Here is a 19,834-nt window from a genome sequence, read left to right as displayed (position 1 = left end):
GAGGATAAAATAACACAAACAACAAAGATTCGTTTTGAAATCTAATCTTTATCATAGGATATTGTATGAACTACTAGGTTTATAAATTAATAAATATGAGGAAAAATTAATTGTGTGTTAGGTCAAAAGAGGAGATCCTTCCCTGAATTGGTTTTGAAAATGATTAGATGGAAGAAAAGAATAAAATTTTACAGCACTTTTTGCATGGCAGGCATATTTTTTTTAGCAAGCATATTTCTTATTACATACTTAATTTCCTGACAAAAGACTTTTGAAGTGGGCATTTTATCCTAGTCTTAAAGATGGGGAAACTGATACTCAGAGAGAGAAAATAATTTCTTTAGTGTCCAAGCTGATAATTGTAGAGCCGGGATGTGGCCCCGAGATTCCCTTGGTATTAGTCCACTTGATTCTCTGGGTCCATGTTGCTACACATTGAGTCTCTGAGAAAGAATGTGTATGTGGCAGGGAGTGGGGGCTGGGGTGGTGGTGGTGGTGAAATCAAACAGGTTGCCCTAGGGAACTTAGGTAGGTAAGTCCTTGTAGGCCATTAAGAGTTTGACCTTCCTTTGAATAAAATGGGAATATCCTGGAGGCTTTTGTGTAGAAACCCAAAACAATCTGGCAGAGATTAACAGCATGACTGTGACTATTCTCTTAAAAATAGACTTTAGGTTAATAAGGATTGATGCAGTGAGAACAATTAGGGACTAATGCAGTATTTCCTGCAGAGAATCTGATTTCAATCATATTTAAAAGATAGAACCAATAAAATTTGCTAATGGATTGGATGAATATTCCTACTATCATGCTATGAAAAATATTATGGGGGCGTCTGGATGGCTCCGTCAGTTAAGCATCTGCCTTTGGCTCGGGTCATGATCCCAGGGTCCTGGGATCAAGCCCCGCATTAGGCTCCCTGCTCAGTGGAAAGCTTGCTTTTCTCTCTCCCTCTGCTGCTCCCCCTTGCTTGTGTGCTCACTCTCGCTCTCTCTCTCAAATAAATAAAATCTTAAAAAAAAAAAAAAAGAAAAATATTATGTATCTTCTTTGCCTTCTCTTTCCCCATAAACCAATTGCACCTTTGTCACAGTCAGATGTGCATCTTAGAAAGAATACTGGGGAGAAAGTATGAGATGATAATATGACTAGAGACAAGGAGACCAGAAAGAAGTCTGTTGCACTTATCCTAATGATAGACTATGGTGGCTTGACCTAAGGGAGAGATGGAGACAGAAATACATCTGTAGAGTTAGGATAGGAATAAGTGACTGATTGGTATCAAAGCACAGACAAGAAGAATGATTCATAGCTTTTTGACTTAAACAAGGGATGATGATGCCATTCTAAAATAAAGAATCACAGGAGACAGAGAATAGGTTGAATGTGGAAGTTACGGGAAGATAATATGAATTCACCTTTGGACACACTGTATTCAGGGTTCTTGTTGGGGATCCGGGTGGTTTTTCAGGAGAGAGTGGGTTTCATGAGTGTGGGCTCAGAGGAGACATCAAGGCTCGTGCAGAGTCAGGCTCATCATTGTATAGGTAATAAGAGCTATGAGAATAGTTGAGACTATAAGAAGGTTTAGAATGTTTAGAATGAAAAGAACAAAGATTTGAGAATAGAACTAAGAAGAATACGTCCATTAAAGGAGTGGGTTCAAGCAAAGCCGTCCACGAAATATGATAAAAAAAAAGAATGGTTAGAAGGTGGGGCAAATTTATGAAGGTTAAATGTGGGGATGCCCAGGGAATAGGAGTGTGTGGTCAACAGTCTCATTGTTGGCAACTGTCAGAGTAAATCAAGGATTGGAAGTAAGCGGAATTAGCAACATAGAACTAATTTCAATGGTGAGAAGGAACTATATCACTGTAGTTTGCCTGTTGGCCTGTTCACTAGACACAAAGCTCCTATAGCATGGTGCTGTGTTCTTGAGTCTGGCCAATTCCTATTCCTTTCCTCTACCTCATGGCATCTCACACAGTGGAGATTTGGAATTTCACTGTCCATCTGAAATGGTGATTTACACTATAACAATAAATCATGGGTTCTATGTTGTATACGCTATGCCCTTTATGCCTCTTAAAAAATATTTTCCTCAATTAATTTCCACTGCGAGACTTAAAACAATTGGACTATATAGCATCTTGAATTGCTTTTGTCATTTCCTGCTTAATTATAGATGTCTCATCTTATTTTTAGTGCCACTAAGAATTACTATCTTTGGGAGCTAATTGCTATAGAGTCACAGAGTGTCGGTTATTTGTGACTTGTACAATCTATGCTGATGACTATACAACTTACATCCAAGGAATGCCACATTCCACAGTGTGCTGTGTTGGATAACAAGATCATTTTAAACTGAATTCCAAGTTCTCTAAACTTCACCTCTAATATATCTGGATGTGAATACCCTAATTTGTGAGCTACATAACTCCTTTGTTCCCCTGCAATAGATGTTGTATTAAGATGTCCTTCATACCCCAAAGACAGTGTTCTTTCCCTATAAAGCACCCCATTATACCCGAGAGCAGTGTAGGGCTTTTGTAGCCTCACTCAGAACTCCATTCATGCCCTCTCTAATAAAGGCCTCTTTGTAACATGCACATTAGTAGAACTCCCTCAAATCTCAGGTTCTCTGGAAGAACTCTAAAGAAAAGAAAGGGGAATGTTAGAATACGTACTTGGTGCAAATATAAATAAAAGACTGATCGGTTCAAGATCTTTTTTCCTTTGCAATAGTGCCAATGAGATGAAGAATTTGTGTGTCTGTTTTCATCACATTGTTCTGATGGTAGCGCCTCTCTTCTTGGCCTGCTTTATTGGTGTTTACCTACTTATTTTTTATGCCTTCCACCTTTGGCCTTGCTTTTTCAATGCAAGAAACTTATGCATACCCAGAGACCAAACATTTCCATAAGCTGCATTTTATCAAATAAAACATTTGTACAAATAAAAAGAGTTTTGGATTTTGGAGTAAAGTTTCTTATCCTTACCTATGTAACATTGCATAGGAGATTAAGTTTGACTTTGAAAGCAAAAACATTTTCCCCCAATTTTGTGTAATACCTAATTTGATTCTTTGTCTTTTTTTTTTTTTTTTCTATTTGGGAAAGAAAGAAAGAGAAAGAAAGAGAGAGGAAGAAAGAAATCACAGTGGAAGAAAGTCAGACCAGAGATTATATTAGGCTGAGGCAAATGGTATTCACCTTTTATAGTCCCTATGTTTTATAATGAAGATACTTCATTGAAACAATGATGCATACTTCAAGGGTCCCCTGGAGAGCTGTGAATCCTGTTTGGAGAGATTCATGAATATGTGCATTAGCACAATCCAACTGGAACTTGCCCTTAAAAACGAACCACAAGAGAAGCTGATCAGTTTCTGCTTATGTATATAATCAGAAGGTTATCATATTATCTCCCTCTCCACGGGAAAAGCAGATGCGTATTTTTCTACCACCTTAAGATGAGAAATGCCAAAGGAAACAACAATTTTTCCCCCCTCTGTGATGTTCATTATGTGAAACCCCATAGAGACCTTTTAATACTGGGTAAAAAGAGCAGAAAATGAATAGAGGCTCAATTTTTCAAAATGAACTTTAGTTTTTGTATAAGATGAATTGTAGAACAAGCCTTCAAAATACACATTTCTGCTTTAATTTGCTGAAGGGCACTAATAAACCTGCATCAACTTCAAATATTGCTAGAAATTGCATATATGAGATGTCTATTTCAGAGTCAAAGCTCACAGCAAGGTACATGAAACTCTGTGTCTTAAAGATGAATGTGGGGCACATAACAGATTTTGAAGTAATAGTTGATTTAAAGTACAAAGAATTCCATGAAAAATATTTCTAACCAGCAGTTGGTGACCAAATTTCAGTAAATATGGCAGACCACCACTAAGTTAGCAACAAAAGAGAAAAATTGTTGTTACCTAAGTACCGAATGTTGTTAAATTACCATCTTTGATGGCGTGCGGACCAGAAATCTCATTACCGAATGTAAATAAATTTGAAGTTTTTCTCCAGATCTGGGAAAAAATTTCCTTAGACAAGACCTTATGTAATTTGTGATGCATAGTTATTCTTACTTTAAGTCCTGTGCTCTGAGTTCAACCATGTCAGTGTTTGCAGCATGTTGTGCAAACATAGAGGAGAGTAATCACTGTCTCAAGAAGAAGAGTACAATTATATTAATGTGAAAAACTACTTAATTCCTGTCTAGCAATTTCTTTTTTAACTGGTCAGTGAGTCATTACTTAGGCATCTGATAATGAATTGCCAGAAATTGTTTCAATTTATCATTTTTTTGGTCCCTGTGTTCATGGAGAAAACAGTATTTGAACTCATCCAGTATTGTTCTCAAACCTCTGGATTCAAAGCTTCCTGGACATCTTAGGCTCTCCAAATGTGATTTGAGAGTCAGCACCATTCTTAGTATGCAGCATAGGGCCAAGGGAACATTGTTAATTTGAGAGGGTACAATGGTGTAGTCATGCATTTAAATTATTTCTAACTTTTCACCAGAAGTCGTATTCATGTTTTGGAAAATTAGTACTTAGCCAAGCTCTGAGGAAGAAAGCATTTTATTTAGTAATAGTTCAAATAATGCAGTAAAAATGTCTCTCTGTGCATTTGAACTGGCCCGGGTGGCCTGATTCAGTATTTTGCCCATTTCCTTGGCTGTTCTAGCTTCACACACACACACAAAGAAATTGTACAAAACACTTAGCACTATTTTTTCATAGCTGGTAGTGGGGCTTTCACTGCACAAAGGCAAGGAAAAATTATTTGGAAAGGTGGACAGGTTTTTTAGAAAAACTGAAAAACTCTCCTCATATGTTTTAGACTCAGCTTTCTGTCCCTTTCCTGTATGTTTTAATCTAGTTACTAGAATCCCTGAAAGAACTATGCTTTCTAATGTTAAATGCTGGATGTGATCACCCATGATGGCCTTTAAAAAAAAAATTTCATAAAGAATGGTGTTAAGAGAAAGACTGCTATTTACTGACAGTTTTCTTTTTGTGCCTATGCATATAAAATCTATTTATATCTATCTACCTCTCTATTCCCAAACTACCTCGGAATTTACGTATGCAGTACAGAAAATGTGGCTTTGAGCTCTTTTTGCAAATAGGTCCTATCATAGGATCTTAGAAGTTTTATCTTGTGCAAAAAGGCAGTTTTCACCAGCGACACAGCCATCTGTTTAGTGAAAACAGAGCCAGCTAGTGAATTGCAGCTTGTGTGTGTGTGTGTGTGTGTGTGTGTGTGTGTGTGTGTGTAGGCGAGGTGGTGGTGAGGGAGTAGAAGGTCAAAGGGTAAATTCCAATTGCTGTGACATATTTTTATGAGCTGAATCATACCCAGCTTTTAGCCTTGAAAGGGGAAGAGGATCTTAGAAAGGGAAGTAACATGAATGGGCAGGTCAGGAAAATCCTCAAGAAGTGCTCTTCCAAATTAGCAGTTAATTGCTCCCCAACTTGCCACATTCATGCATTTGAATTTTATTTTATTGTCCCAAGACTTGAAAAGATCCGTGTTCTCTTGAACGAATCCCAGTAAAATCTGGATTGCAAAAGTCGAAGTTATCTTGGAGAATTTACTTCCCTTTTATACCTTTGGTATTTTTCTCCTTGTTGGAGGGGTGAGGGGTGAAGCATCCTTGAAAGTCAGAGAGGAGGAGGAGACTGTGCGGGGAGTTCGTTCCCAGCCCAGGGCTGACAAAGCATTGCTGCAGCATGAAGGAAAATGCTAACCAGAGCGGGGAGAAAAAGACAGGAGGGGCCCCAGGAACCAAGCTTTGTTAGAAGCCTGAACCACCCCACCCTAGCCTCCTTTCCCCGCGCCCTCGCTCTCTGGCAAATGTGGAGGCTATTTTCTGCTTTTTACAAGAGGTACTGCCAGGAGGGGAAAAAAAAAAAAGACAGAAAAAAAGCGGGGGGTGTGAGATGAGGGGGTAGGGAAGCTGATGCTGAAATCAAGGAAGACAGCAGAAGGGTCAAGGCAGAAACAGCTGCCGTGGCCGGCCCAGCACCGGCCATCACCGTCCCGGCGGCGCGGCGACAGCCCGAGTGGCAACAGCTGGGGGGAGGCCCGGCTTCTCGCCCGCGCCGCCCGCACCGGGGCTCGGGCTGGGGGGTCCCTATCGCTCCCATCTTCTGAGCCAGCACATTCCTCTCATTCCTTCACTCGCGCCTTCTCAGCGTCAGCTGACCGGCTGCTCCCTCCCTGGCTTGGGGACCGGCGGAGCTGGTTTTCTTTCTCCGCGCTGCGCGGGAAGGACACCCGGATTTGTTCTAGTAGGGGTCCCTGCGGCTTCAGGACTTCGCGGAGCCAGTGCGGCCTGGGCCGCGCCCGCGCCCGCCTCCCCGCTGGCTCCTCAAACCCTAAGGCAGTTCTTTGCTGAGGTTGCCAGGGGCCAAACAGGACCTTCATTTTCAAAGTTGGTGGGGATAAACCCAGCATAACTGGAGCAGGTGACCAGCTCCAAGGCGCGGAAAGAAGATGAACAAATTAGGCAATTCCAGTATTATCGGAGACAGCATTATGACCCTTTTTGCTGTAAAATGAACATAAATGTAGCTACAGATTGAATGAAGTTATAGGCCATAAAAGGGCAGGAGAGAAAAAGGAAGAGATAATAGGCACTGTCCATTTGAGCCCGTTACACTTACTGTTTCAAATCTATTCAGACAGTGTTAGTGGCAAATACATAGTTTACCGGCAATAATAAATGAGGGACGGAGTGAAGATAAATACCACGGAGCGCTGCAGTGCATTTAGAGTAGTGACAATTGCTGTTTATTTGCTTTTCATTTGTGAAAATTACACAGGCCAAGGTTATATGTGAGACACATCGTTATATTGTTCTTTCTCATATTTTGGGGAGTCAGGGGGAGTGGAAACATTCCAGTTTATTTTCTTTATCTAGATAAACTAAAAAAAAAATCAATAAACCTTTTTTAGTATGGATTTCTGTCTTCTATTAAACACTCAAGCAAAACAAATTGTACATTTTTTTGGCATTTATAGCCAATCTGTTTGCCTTCATTAAGCCTACCCCATATAATCATTAAATGCTGCCTAAAAGTTTAAAATGTTTCGCATATATGAACTTTAACTCAGCCACGGAATAATGTATTTCTTTATACACTTGAGCAGTTACCCATTGAAGATTTCAGGCACATCGTTCACTTGATGGAAAATTAAAGAAATTTATTTTGTGTTTTTAAGTAGAAGCTCCTTAAGGGCAGAACTGGGGATTTCTCCATAGTCTGGAAACTACCAGCCTCACAATTAGTCTCAAGTAGGTGCATTTCCATTTGGAAAAAACAAATAAGCCAAACTTCAAATTTCAACTTGTACACTTGTGGTAATTGGTTTCAACTAAATGGAGAAATGAATTTTTTTTTTTTTTTTTAGGAGTGAAAGAACTTCGGGCCTTTAATTAGAAGATGTAATTATTTGATGTGGTGACAAAAGTATATACAGGTGATAATTGTTTATTTTGAAATTTTTTAAATGCATTACATTTTATTTTTTGTTTCTTTGAAATGGAGTGGAATAATTAAAAATAAGATCGCATTTGTCACATAAATGAAGGTGATCAAAATATTCATTTGTATTAGAAAAACAATTATACTACCTTTTGATAAATTATTTTACATAAATTTCAACAACATGATGTAGCATTTTACAAATACCTGAAAAGAATTTTCTTAAGGACAACTAAGAGAAATGACTATCAGAATACTATTTTTCCATGTGAAATTGAAGGAATTTTTTTACAAAAATGATATGTGAGGTTACATGAAAACTAACATTCCATTAAGAATATTCTTTAAGTAGCTTTCAAAAGAGAAAGAAAGATGAAATGTTAATATTTCTATGGTGAGCTGAGCAAACAGAATTTTTATGACTGATTTCATTTGGACATTCTGTAATTTTATAGTGTGATTTTGATGTATTTTTTTGATGTGTCCCTTAATGTGTACATGGGAGTTTGTTCTTCAGTGGCTCTTTTAAATAGAGAAAAATCAATGATTTCTTCATTCATAGATTGATCCTGATTTGCTTGTTATATTATTGTGTCACTGATCTTTTCTAGACACAGTGATATTGCATGAAATTTATATTTCAGTATTTTTATAAAATAACATAAAATGAGAAGGAGATTTCACATAATAAAAACAAACTTTTGCACCACATAGGTAAAAAAAATTCTCATTTAAAATGTACACTAAAATTGCGTTTTATTTCTTTATAGTCAAACAAAAGCTCTCTGAATGAAGGTTCAGGGATTCCTTGGGCTTTGTCTAAATTCAAAGTGCCCTCTACTGTCAAAAACGTGCACTGCTCAGAAAGAGAAAATCCGACAAGTCTGAAATCAAAATCTAGACAGTGAGAGACAGATGGAAGAAAACCAGGATAGGTAACAGCACTGTCACTCAGCTCCGGGACAATTCAGTTTGGAATGTTCCATCAGTAAATAGCCACACGCCCATTCCAAGTTAAAAGTTACATTTAAATCACTTGTAATTTTACAACTGTTGCTTCATGCTTCTTTTCTTTTTTTTTCGCTTTGGTTTTAAAACTGAAATTTCACTTTGGTTCCACTGTATGTTTTCCTATCACGATCTGAACCATGCATGTTATGACTGTCAGACGAAACTTTCAAACGACACATACCCAGATATTTTTATTCTACCTTTGAGGAACATTATTTAGAGTTTCTTTTCATATTTTTCTGTTACAGTATTTTCATTTTTATTATGGATTATGGATACTTAAAAAGGCAAAATATTTATCACCACTCTGACAGAATAATGCTAAGTAATCAGTTGAACCAGACTTTAAAAAATATCATGCAAATAAATAAAGGGTTGCCTATTTTGTTCGCTCTTAAGAAGGTGTTTAAACATTATCAAGACAGTCGTAGCATGCTCTGTGTGTTTGTGTAAGCTTATTATAATCTTTCAATTAAATTCAGTGACCCAAAGAAAATTTTGCCATAAGAAATTCAGGCTATTCCATAATGTTAAGTTGTGTTTTATAATGTACTGCAAAGCAGTGGAACTTGAGGTAGGTGACAGATATAGGTGAAAATTTTAGAAATCGTTACTGAGATGTTTTATTAAAGCTATAGATGGTATTGCAGTATATTCAAAAGAGAGTATTCTGATTGACTTTATTTATTTTTTTTTATAAAATCAATAATTTGAAGTGGGATTAAAGAGGCACTGACATAACTGAGAGGTGGGAAAGCTCACCATTGAAGTGGCCAATATATATAACCGGTCTTGGTTAACTAGCTCTTTGCAGTCTTTGGTCTGTATTTCAAGCAAAAACAAACTAGAGATTTGGATAATTTGGGGGAAGATTTTGTATAAAAATCAAGGGCCATAGCTTTTCTGTCAAATAAACCTAAAAATGGTTTTTCAGTTTAATCAACCACTAGAGATTTTAGGAGCGACTGTTGGAGGAGAAAGCCAGAGAGCTCATGCTTCCAGGGGAGTGGGCCTCAGGCAGCCAGTGTGTTCTTTCTCTGTGCCTCTCGTCTGGTTGGTTTCTGACTTCGCCACATGTCAGCTATCCGTGCTGCCTTCTGTGCATAAGCAGGACATTCAAATAGCACTTCACAATGATGCCTTCCTGATATGAAAGGCTGTATCTATCAGGAGTGCTTGTGTGTCACAAGCAACCAAGTGAATGAACAACTCAACTAACACATGAATAAAAGAGAGGCAAAACTTATCCCCAAGAAGTGGTTCTCTGGTGGTAGAAGTTAGAGGTGATTTGGAGAAGGAGAAGTACTTCAGGGCAAATCTCTCAACCCAAGGGCATACTTGAACCTAATTTTTGTGGAATCGCCATTTCTCTTGATCAGTGTTGTTATTTTCCACTCCTTGAAAAAGAATTGCATTTGTAATATTAATCCTAAATTCCACAAAAACATGCCCACATAAAAAAAGTCTAATACTATGACATACTAGATGACCAACTGAATGTTGTAGGCTTCTGTTTCCTTTGCTTTTTAGAATCCACTCTTTTCTTCTGAATTCAACTTGAGATCATCCAATTTCTAGATAACCTAATCTAAGCTAATTAATAATGGATCCCTTTTCTTTGGCATAAATACTCTTTGCCATTATGAGTCAGTTTGGGAAAACTTTAAATCAAGGGGCTGACATCCTCTAGCCAATGATGAGCTAAGTTAGACCCATGGAACTCCTTCTTCCTGCAAAATGAATTTTGAGGTAAATGTTACAAAGAGGAACAAACAAATAAACAAACAAACATTGGCTCCCTGAAGAGATTGCTCTTTATTTCCTACTTGTCTCCTAGCTTTGGTGGTCTGCACAATAGCCTTCTGATGAATTCCATTTCTCTGCAAGGTAGCTGGTCAGTTTCTTTTGTTTGCAACCAAATAAATCTAATGGACATGATTCATGTCTTTCTCAGTGAGCAACTCATAGATTCATAAGTGATATTCACAGAAAGTTCACAGACTTTCATTTCATGATCTAGAAGCTTAGTTGAAGAGGGGACTTGTCCAATGCCACATAGCATGCTTGTGCAAGAGACTGTGACTCAGTCCCAAACCTCCTGACAGCCACAGCATTACGCTGAAGCACTGATGAATCACTTCTATTTTCATGATCGGCCGGATTTTATATATGGCTTTGTTGACAGAAATTCTTATCTTTCACATCCTTACAATCTAATACTGAGAACATTGGTTTGGATACAAAAGTGAAAATCGCATATATCATGGAGATTAAACAATTTTAGGAAATGAGATATTACGACAAATTGAAATATTTGTAGTACATGTAGGGCCCTAACATTACACAGTTTGGTACCAGGATTATCTTCCCTAAAAAAAAAAATGAAATCTAGTGTATTTAAACGGTGGAGGGGACATATTTGGATTGTATATGTTTATGTAACTATCAATAGCAACTGTCTATTTCCAATTTGATAAGATGCACAACAAAACCCTTCTCTTTTTCTTATGAGAATTGTTGCAGATAGAAGAAAATATAAATTGTGGAAAATTGTCTTTAACACATCAGTAGTGACAAAGCATGCCACAAGCATTTAATAAAGGGATTATTGTGGACTTTCTTCATTCTTGGGAACCAACAGAAAAATCTCAAGGGACAGATCATTAAATCTTCTTCCTCAGTGTTAACTTGGACAACAGCTCAGGAGACATCTCTGAGGGTGCAAGGCACTTATTAGAAGCATGTTTAGGAATCTCTGACTGTTTTTCAAAAACCACTTCTGCAGCAAACAACAGGATAGTTACCAAGCATTTCTGGAAACCATGTATAACTGAGGAGATTCAATTCATTAGAAATATGATAAATTATAAATGGTAAAGGCTGAAAAAGGGTAAGTTGTGGGGGAAATATAAATTAAATATGAGAAGTATAATGTAACCATGAGAGATCATTTGGTATATATTATTTTATTATATTTTATATTATACTTTTTGAGATAAGGCAATTTACCACAGTATTATTTTATGCTTAACTTACTTTACAGAGGAAAAAGCAAAGAAAAATACAGAAACGAAATGTACAAGTGTGTTTTGTCTTACTATTTTTTCTTTTTGCATTATTAAATATTCTCATATTCATAACATAGAACATATTTATGGATTCTTCATTAGCTATAATTAATTCCCATTACTTTTTTCTTCCTGAAAGGGATTATTACTAAAACCATGATTTTTCTCCCAAATCTTTATCTTTCCTTGACCCAGCACTTTAATTTTTTTTTTCTAATGAATTTCAAGTAATAAATACAGTGTCTTTCATTTGTGTACCGATTCAGACTTAGTATTTTATAGTCAAACTTTTATTTGCTTCTCCTAAAGGCTCTCTTTCATAGTTGGCAGGTACTTTACTGATGGGTAATTTATTTGTTTGACTTTTTAAAAAATAAGGTTCAGGGATTAGCTCAAGATAACCCATATATTAGGAGATTAAAATAAGTGTAAAGTTCAGATCTTGAGAATCACAACTGGGCACTCATTTATTCACTGCTTTATTAAATCACTCATTTATGTATTTTTCAACAAGTTATTTGTTGAGCATCTATTTATATGAGATTCTCTTGCAAACAGGGGCCATTACTGCATTCTGCCTGAATGGGCTTTCCCTTGCCTAGGGGTAAGACCAGCAAGTTTATGAGGGCAGAAGGCACCTCAGGCTTCAAGGCATCAATTGAGGGTATATGTTTGGATAGATTTGATGACTAATCACTTCTGACTAATTCCCATGAAAAATCTTCTTTATTCCCTTTTTGCCTTTGGAAAATACTGTTTTGGACTTTCCACCTTGGAATCGATGCTTAATATGGTTCCTAACGTCTAGGCCCAATTTTGCTCCAGTCACTGTTAGACTTCCACACCCAGCCCTCAGGAACCAGAGGGTGTGGACACTTCCACTGTCCTTCACTACTCCTCATCGCCTCATCGTGCCCCCATCTCTGCCTCATGCATCTTGTCTGGGAGGGGAGTTCTCTGTCTAGAGTCAGACCTTATGGAAATCTGTAATTCTGCACTCCAGAGAATGTCAGCTTCATTTTTATTAATTTTTTTCCTTTTTCCTTTCTCCTCTGTGCTTTTCTGCTTTATTTTTTTTAAAGATTTTATTTATTTATTTAACACAGAGAGAGAGAGAGAGAGAGAGAGAGAGAGAGACAGTGAGAGAGGGAACACAAGCAAGGGGAGTGGGAGAGGGAGAAGCAGGCTTCCTGCCAAGCAGGGAGCCCGATGTGGGGCTTGATCCCGGGACTCCGGGATCATGACCTGAGCCAAAGGCAGACGCCCAACTGACTGAGCCACCCAGGTGCCCCTGCTTTTCTGCTTTAGCTGCTCTTTTATTTCCTTATTTATAATCCCTCCTTCCACTCACCTCTACCATTAATTATACCATTTATTTGTGGCATTGGACAAGTCACTTAACCTCAGTGAATCTGGTTTTGTTATCTGGATAAATAGAAATAACTTTACTTACAGAGCTATGGAGATGATTAAATAATACATTTAAAAGCACCGAACTAAATCCTTTTTACATAGTAATTGTGATTGGTGAGTGCCTTATGAGCATTTGCCTTCCTCGGATTTATGGATAAAACCTGTAGACAAGGGGTCTGTAGAGGGGGAAGCCTGCTTCTCCCTCTCCCACTCTCCCTGCTTGTGTTCCCTCTCTCGCTGTGTCTCTCTCTGTCAAATAAATAAATAAAATCTTTAGGAAAAAAAAAAAAACAAAAAACCTGTAGACAAATTGTAAACCAACTTGTGAGGTTGTTATAACACGATCAAGACTTCAGTTGATGTAGATGATTTCTCTATTCTATTACATTATTATTTATACCTCACATTTTGGATATTCCTTTGGTGTTGGCTATTGTTATTTTTGTGATTTCTAATTGACCATTTTCTTATACCTTGAAAACATTCAGTAACCAAGTAAAAAGTTGGATGTTTTTTTCCTGTAAACCAAACCTCTAAATTAGAGGACCTAGGCCTCAGTATTCACAATTTATAATACCTGGATAGGATATCTTACCCTATACTCTAAATTCCTTTTATATACTGATAATTATGAAATTTATATCCCTGGCCTGATGCATTCCTTAAACTCCAAACTCATATATCCAACTGTCTATGTGATATCTCTACTTGCATGTCTAATGAGCATCACAAACCTGTACATATAAATCTGAATTAATGATACTTGCCAGAAATCTTCTCCAAGGTTTTATTTTATTTTATTGTATTGGCCTAATAATTATGCAAACACATTGGACCAATTCTTAGACATTTTTCTCATACCTCAATCTAATCTACAAGTAAATGCTCTCAAACTCAATCTTCAAGGATACCCCAAGCCAACCCCTCCAGTGCTACAGGTCTGGTCCAATCCACCTTCCACTTGACCTCTACTCCTATAACACTCCTAGCTGCTATCCTTGAGCTCACTCTTGCTCTTTTGCAGTCTATTCTTCATCTCGCAGCCAGAGGGACAGACTTAAAATGTAAATTAAATCATGTTCCTCCCCTACATAAAACTTTTCAAAAGCTTCTTTTATTTAAAATAAAATTCACAGTTTTTATGATGGCTTAAAAGGATCTATCTACTGAACAGATAATCTAAATTAATGAGAAGAACTGGCCACATCTTCTAACTTATTTCTTATTGCTTTTTCCACTTTTTCCCACTGACTTCATTACAGCTCTTGGAAAACATTTCAGTTAGGGCCGTCATTCTTAACGATTCCCTCTGCCTAAAAGGTGTTTCACCCAGATATGTACATGCCACACGCCTCGGCTTCACTGAAATATACTTTGACTATCCTATATATTTTATTTATGAAGATGTTCACCCTTTGTGTCTTTCTTGCTTCAATCTTGATGTTTCAGGTTTCCTTCCCTTATTATCTCTTTGAAAAACTTTCTTTAGCATCCCTCTTAAAGTAGGTTCTGCGGTGACAAATTCTCTTAGTTTCTCTTCATCACAAAATGTTTTTATTTTGTTTTCATTTCTGAAGGATATTTTCACTGGATATAGAAGTCCAGGTTGACAGATTGTTTCCTCTCACAACTTTCTCAGTGTTGTCCCCATGGTTTAACGGCCTCCATGCCTTCTAATGAGAAATCCACAACAAAATAAATCATCATTCCTTTTTTGTGTTCTTCTTCTCTGGATGCTTTTAAGGTTTTTGTTTTGTTTTGTTTTAAAATTTATCTTGTTTGGAGTTTAGGGTTTGCTGAGCCTTTTGGATCTGTGAATTGATGCTTTCAGCAAATTTGGAAAATTTTCAGCTGTTATTTCTTCAAATATATTTTCTGTACCAATCTATGTCTTCTTTCCTCTCCTCTCTTCCTTTCCTGTCCTACCTAAAGTCTCTCTGCAATTGTCTTCTATCTGCTTTCCTCTTATGACATAACTGTTAAGCCTTTGAATATTGTCTCACAGTCCTGAGGTTCTGTTCACTTTTTAATTTTTTAATTATTTTTTATTTATTTCAATATGTGATAACTTTAATTTGTTCTATCTTCAGGTGTAATAATTCTTTCAATTCTGCCATTGACTCCTCAGTGAATTTTTAATTTTCATTATTGTATTTTTCCAGTTCTAAAATTTTCATGTGGTTCTTTCATGTGGTTTCTATTTCCTTGCTAAGAATGTTTTTATCCATTTGTTTCATGAGTACTTCTTACCTCTTAAATCATTGTTATAAAGGCTACTTTTATGTCTGTGTTTGAGGATTCCAATGCATAAGTCATCCTGCATTTGGCATTGGTTGATTGCCTTTTTCCTTGAGCGATGTTTAGGTTTTCTCAGTTCTATGTATATTGAGTAATGTTGGATTGTGTCCTGAACATTTAGATCTTTCAAATAAGGATATCTATTATGTTATGAGATTCTAGAGTCTGGGAAAATCTGGAGAGGGCTGATCCCTATTTTTTTGAGCAGTCCATCCTGTTAAATACAAACTGCAAGTCTTGACCTTTCTTCTGTGGCCCATGGTCCCAATGTCAATTTAGTTTTCAAAACCTTCATAGTGCTATTCTGGTCTCACCTGATTATACATCAACCAGGGACCAGTCTGGAACCTGTGCAATGATTTACCCTGTACTTTATTTTTTTAAGTCTTTCCTGCATTGATTCCAACTGGTTTCATTCATGTATATCCTACCTTGAGAGTAATCTCAGAACTTAATGCACAGATTCAAAGGGTTCCTTTCTCCAGCTCCTTCCTCTCAGTGATCCCACCCCTACAGTCTGTTTCCTAGAGTTTCCCCTTCCTGACCTTCTGACTAGAAAGCTGGGGTTATAGGTTCCTATGCTGTTCCACGTGTCCCACTACTAGGCCTGCTTTGTGACAAAACAGCAAGACACAGAAGTTTGAGCATCGCCAGTGCTGCCCCTGTTGCTACTGTAGGAGTTGAGTAGTGTTACTGGCTTCTATCTGGAGGTGGGCAGAGAGACTCGAAAGAACTTCACCCTTCACATAATGCTGCCACAGGTGGGGTGGGGGGCATTGCCTCTTTGTTGTTGGCATTTACCCAGAGTGAGACAGACAAAGTCCAGAGTGCTATTCTGCTGCCCTAGTGGGAAGGGGCAGGATGCTGCTTTGTTGTCAGCACTCATCCAGCGAAGGTCAGGGGAAGTCAGAAGGGATTGTCAGTGCTACAACCACAACCATGTGCCAGTGAGGATGTGGAGGGCTGCATGACTGTCCTATCCAAAGTCTCTCTGCAGTTGTCCTCTATCTGCTTATTCTCTGCTTCACAGCATTTATTACTACCAGGTGGGTGTGTGGGATATATGTAACATATATCCTAGTAAACCAACCTGGAGGCGGTGCAATGGCTGGCTATAGCTGGTGTTGTCACCATTTGAAGAGAGGGAAAGAAAAAGAAAAAGAAAGAAGAAAGAAAGAAAGAAAGAAAGAAAGAAAGAAAGAAAGAAAGAAAGAAAGAAAGAAAGAAAGAAAGAAAGAAAGAAAGAAAGAAAGAAAGAAAGAAAGAAAGAAAGAAAGAAAGAAAGAAAGAAAGAAAGAAAGAAAGAAAGAAAGAAAGAAAGAAAGAAAGAAAGAAAATGAAAAGAGAATACAAGATCTGCTTGTGTGCCCTGACAGGAAGGTTAGGAGGATCTGCTTTCTCATTTGGGATTTTAGTAAGGATGTGCTCCCTGTTTTCTTTGGGAATTCTGGACAACTGTTTTCTTCCCCATTGAGAATTGAGCAAAACTATTAAGAGGGGATTATGGATTTGGAGTCAAATAAGAAAATTAAAACATAAGGTTTTGGCTATACTGGTAGATCTAAATGGTCTGTGTGGAAGACGATTATGAAAGAATGGATTTTCTGAACAAAAAGCATGCTTATGTTACTGAATGGAGACACTGGAAAAAGAATGTTGCTGAGAAGAGGTAGGCAAGGGCAAAAATGCCACACCATACTTGTGAAAATAAGGGATCACCATTCTCCATACCTGGGCAACCAGACTAAGACTTCTCCACAAGTCTTTTTTTTTTTTTTCTGTGAAAATGCAAACTTAAAAAAATAAATAAGCATTCTCCCTTATAGGAGAGTTTTGAGGTGGTCCTCATATAGTAAGACTGCACATATCTAGTTTTTAGCAATTAAAGGATGACAAAAATGCATTTTTAAAACATTATAATGGGGGGTTGGCTACCCCTTTGTTTTCTTTCTACTCTCTGCTGTCCATTTCTGAAGCTGTACTGGTTTCCTAGGAGACTATTAAGGAATGAAACTTGATTGGCTATATTGGCAGAAAGAGTATTGGTGTACATTTTGAGAAACATTTACATATCAGCTACACACACAAAAAGAAATGCTTGACACATGGAAGATTTTTTTTTTTAATTGCAGTATGAAAAACCTCCTTGATAAACTAAAATTAGAGATGGAGACAATAACCTAGCAGGTCATCTTGTCAATCACCCTGCCAATTATTCCTTTAAATATTCTCCTCCTTGTCCAGTACAGTTAAATTAATGTCTTTATTCCTTTAGAATAATTTCCCCACTAGACTCTTTCTTTTACCAATTTGCTACATATTCCATATATTTCCTTTTTCGACCAGTCCCTTGCAAGATTATCAAAAGATGAAGAAGATGTACAAAGAATATCTCCCTCAGTATCTCTCTGAACAAGAAGGATACACAAGACAGAGTGACAGCAAACAAACAACAAACACAACTCTACTATTCATGTTATACAATGTTCTGCAAGACTAGAAGCACTAGTTCAATTTATTTAGAGGAAAGTGGAGTAAAGAAGAGGAGAGCATCAAGAGATTGCTAAACAGGAACCACTTTTATTTAAAGCTCACAGATGGGACCAAGGATGCAGTTCTAGCTGGCCCTTAATTTGAAAATATATATAAATAAGTAGGTTTGTTTTTGCAATTTTATTCCAAGATTTGGTACAATATTTTTTTTACTGCTATCTGTAACTATCAACTTCATTCCAAAACATATTTTCAGTTAACAAGAAAAGACTGGCACATTTTTCTTGAGTAAAGAACTTTACCATTTGTTGGTAGGTATATTGTTTTCAAGGGAAAAATGCAAAACAAAAATAAAACAAAACAAAAAACTAGTTAAGGAAAATTTTCTCTATGGCTTGATCTTAAAACTGGTTTCTATAAAATATTTTAGGAACGTTTTCTGCTGTGTACATTTTCCTAGCTTAAATCAGTTTTTTTTAATTTTTTTATTTAAATCAGTTTTTAAATTTAGTTCAGCAATTATTTGAGAGAAATTGATGTTTCTTGCACTGATCTAAGTGCAAAGAAAGGAAAAGGAGGGCTCTAAGATAGCATCTGACTCAGAGGAGACTATTGCCTCCTTTGGTAAACAAAAAAGATAAGGGCAGATGTAAAGAAGCATGAGATCAATAGAAAAAACCACCTGCCTATATGATCCTATCATTGTAGCCACACTGCAGTACAGTTACAAGTCCCATTATGTAATATTAAAATAGAGACTAGCAAAAAAAGACAAAATTCTGACTGCAATGGACTTTTTTTTTTTTGACAAAATTAACTTTGGTATTTATGCAGGGATAATAATTTGTATATATTTTGGTGAGTTTTTTTTTATCAGCATGTTATATTATAAATTCTGTCTTAGAAAATATTCTATTTCTTGGATGTTACTCTTAATGTGGAAATATGAGTTAGAGGAAGACTTTTCTAGAGTTGATGTTGAGTTGTAAGATATAAAAGTTTATGTTGCAATCTTGGAGCTGTTCATAAAATAAAATGGGCAGGAGGTGGTGAATTCTCCATCACTGCAGGTATGGAGGAAGGGAATGAAAGACCACCTGTTGAGAATGTTGTAAAGGTATTTCAGGCCTTTGATAATGGTTGGAATGGATGATCCCTGATGTCCTTTCAAAATTTACGACTTTATGAGTCTATGATAGTCTATGACATCTCTCTTTCTCTCTCTCTCTCATATATATATGGCATTCAAATAGTTTTTTTTTTTTTATTGTGGTCTGGGATAGTCTAGGAAATCTTAAGCAAATATGAAACATAGGCTATGTTTTGAATAATGGGTAGGATTTAGGTAAGCAGAAGAGTAGAGTAATCTCATTATAATGAGAAAATAAGAAAGAAAAAGAAAGAGGGATAAGCACAAATGAGCTTGGTATTTTGGGGAACAATGAAAATTTTGGCCTGACCTGAATATAAGATTGTGGAGATAACAAAGGTATAGAGGCAGATCTATTTGCAAAGGGCTTTCAGTACTAGAAACTGGTCAGGGAAGTTTTTATCTCACTTAGATATTATAGAACTTCTAGATTTTTGTCGATTAGAATAACCTGTTGATACATGTGTTTTAGTGAGATAAAGCTGGCATTGTTATATTGAAGAAGGAGGAATAAAATATGTAGATAGCTTGGGCATTAGTAGATGAGAACCTAGTCTGGGAGAGTGCCAGTAAGAACGGTCTTTGTACAAATAATTATCTAAAAACTATTTATATTTACTGATCCAGATAGATATAAACTATTATTCTAATGTAGAATGAAATAATACAAAGGTGAACATAAATTGTATAGCAACAGCTAAAGATAATCTTTATAGCATGTAGAGCATGTGATATTTTATAGTATATTTTTATAGTGCATATAGACAGACAAACAGGAAAGAGGGAGAGAGAGGGAGAGAGACAGAGACAGAGAGATGGATTTTAAGGAATTAACTCATGCAATTCTGGCAGTTTGAAGGTCTGAAATTCATAGGACAGTCTAACAGGCTGGAG

At 36.9% G+C, this 19,834-nt stretch overlaps 1 long non-coding RNA gene across 4 annotated transcripts in view; it reads left to right on the top strand.

The window, feature by feature from the left end:
- The first annotated feature begins 5,280 nt into the window (after positions 1-5,280).
- Positions 5,281-19,834, top strand: part of LOC123838444 (uncharacterized) — a 47,811-nt gene continuing 33,257 nt past the window's right edge. For 2 of the 4 annotated variants that reach the window (XR_010409835.1, XR_010409836.1), the window contains exons 1-2: positions 6,291-7,317; positions 7,434-7,502. This is a non-coding gene — a long non-coding RNA (uncharacterized LOC123838444). Of the gene's footprint in view, positions 5,906-6,290; positions 7,318-7,433; positions 7,503-19,834 lie in introns of those variants that run through there. The other 2 variants (XR_006789465.3, XR_010409837.1) reach the window with 2 other exon arrangements.

Source organism: Mirounga angustirostris, unplaced genomic scaffold (genome assembly GCF_029215605.1).
Source record: "Mirounga angustirostris isolate CCGP_5_RB_7025 unplaced genomic scaffold, mMirAng1.0.hap1 SCAF_3, whole genome shotgun sequence".
NCBI lineage: Eukaryota > Metazoa > Chordata > Mammalia > Carnivora > Phocidae > Mirounga > Mirounga angustirostris.
This window is presented reverse-complemented; position numbering and strand designations above follow the sequence as displayed.